Source organism: Gorilla gorilla, chromosome 7 (genome assembly GCF_029281585.2).
Source record: "Gorilla gorilla gorilla isolate KB3781 chromosome 7, NHGRI_mGorGor1-v2.1_pri, whole genome shotgun sequence".
Lineage (NCBI taxonomy): Eukaryota > Metazoa > Chordata > Mammalia > Primates > Hominidae > Gorilla > Gorilla gorilla.
In genome coordinates, this window is record NC_073231.2 from 14723821 (window position 1) to 14725914 (window position 2094).

Here is a 2094-nt window from a genome sequence, read left to right on the forward strand (position 1 = left end):
GAATTGCCACCTCCAACTCTATTCCATTAGCTTTCTGATCCTTGTAAAGAGAGAAGCAGCTTCCTTGTGTGGGTTAAAAAGTTCATGGAACCTAACAAGTCCTTGAAAATCTGAAATTAAGAAGAAGGTGCAGTTTGGATAATCTGGAGAAGGATGATTCCAGGGCATTTTATGAACAATTTCCCACCTTGAGTCTTACGTATGCCAAAAGACAATTTTTTTAATACAATGAGGTGCTCCTTGGGCCAGCTGATTTAGGTAGAATCTGGTATTAGTGGAAATAGCTGTTTTTCTCAGCCATAACCTTGTCCTGTATCTGGCACTTTGTTTAAAACAAAAAAAATTTCGAACTTTACATACATTATGTATATACTTTTGTATGTCGATCATACCTCAATAAAATGGTTTTTAAAAATTGGTATTAATATTGGTATTAATATAAGATTATTTTATTATGTTAATATCATTGTATTAATAATTAATGTTACTAATTGCACAAGCATATGACTTCCACTTGGTCTAGGTGGGCTTGAGATTGTGTGAGTTTTCTTCTTTTTCTCTTTTTTAAATTTAAGATGGAGTTTTTGTGTCTATTTTTTGATGTTTTGGATGAGTTTCAAAAGAGGGAGAAGGAAGAAAATGCCTTTACTCCTCCATTCGATAACTGACCATTTTCTGACCACAAGCCCCAAATTATCCCAGAGTTCTCATGGAAAGATTCTATTTAAACTTGTTCACTCAATGACACTCTGTCCCTTCACATCATCCCTCTTCTCCACAAAGAAGCCAACATTCTGAAGCTCCTCCAGGGAGGAGAAATCAGGCCCTGAGCCTGACCCACCACCTGGAAGCTCAAGGCAGAGAGACCACTGTGAGGAGAGGGTGAAGTTGACAGGACTGTGGCCCAGAGAAATGGACTCAGGCAATCAAAATCACAACGATAATAATAATGGTGCACTGACTGAACACTTAGTATATGCTGGGCTCCATATTAGGAACTGTAAATATATTACCTCATTTAATTCTGCCCGTTTCACAGGTGAGAACATGGAGGCCCAGAGATATTAAGGGACTTGTCTAAGGAATTAAATGGCAGAGTTGGTGATATGGTTTGGCTCTGTGTTCCTACCCAAATCTCATCTTGAATTGTAATAATCCCCACGTGTCAAGGGTGGGGCCAGATGGAGATAACTGAATCATGGAGGGCACTTTCCTCCATACTGTTCTCATGGTAGTGAATAAGTCTCATAAGATCTGATGGTTTTATAAATGGGAGTTTCCCTACACAAGCTCTCTTGCCTGCCGCCATCTAAGATGTGACTTTGCCCCTCCTCCGCCTTCCACCATGATTGTGAGGCCTCCCCAGCCACGCAGAACTGTAAGTCCATTAAACATCTTTTTCTTTATAAATTACCCAGTCTCCAGTATGTCTTTATTAGCAGCATGAGGACAGACTAATACAGTTGTGTTTACAGCCTACAAGACCTCAACCTTTTTCTCATAGTGACTTTTTACTTCCTGTTTCCTTCCAAGAAGGAGTGCAAGAATCTGCATTAGTCTCTCAGGGATCAAGCCCAGGAGCTTGGCTCCCTGCCTTGGGAGATTAAGTCTATCCCGCTATCCCCCACTCATGGAGGGTAATCAGTAAAGCGTATTCTTGGACAAGTTGTTAAAGGAGAGAAACAAGCACTTGTCATACTTTTGGCTGCTCAGCATCTGAACTCCCTTCTCAAGTTCCACCTTTGTGTGAGCCTTCACAGGAAGCTGATAGGATATGGGGTTGCCACCAGGATATCGCCAGGAACCACTCTTGCCTAGAACTTTGAGTCTGGAGCAGGGAATCCTAGGAGCAGAGATAATTTAGAACCCAACCTAGTGGCACCACCGGCAGCATTCAGGGTCCAGTGGCACCCATGCAGCAGTAGTGATGGCAGCCACCCTAATCAGCCTGTATCCACTGTGCAGTGCCCTGCCCTGTGCTGGACAGCCAGCTTTTCTTGGTATTTGTCTGCTTCTCTGTCCTCCCTGTTAATTGTCTGAGCTACTCCATATTCTACCAGTAAGTTCCCTTTCTGCCTATAATAACTAGAGTTT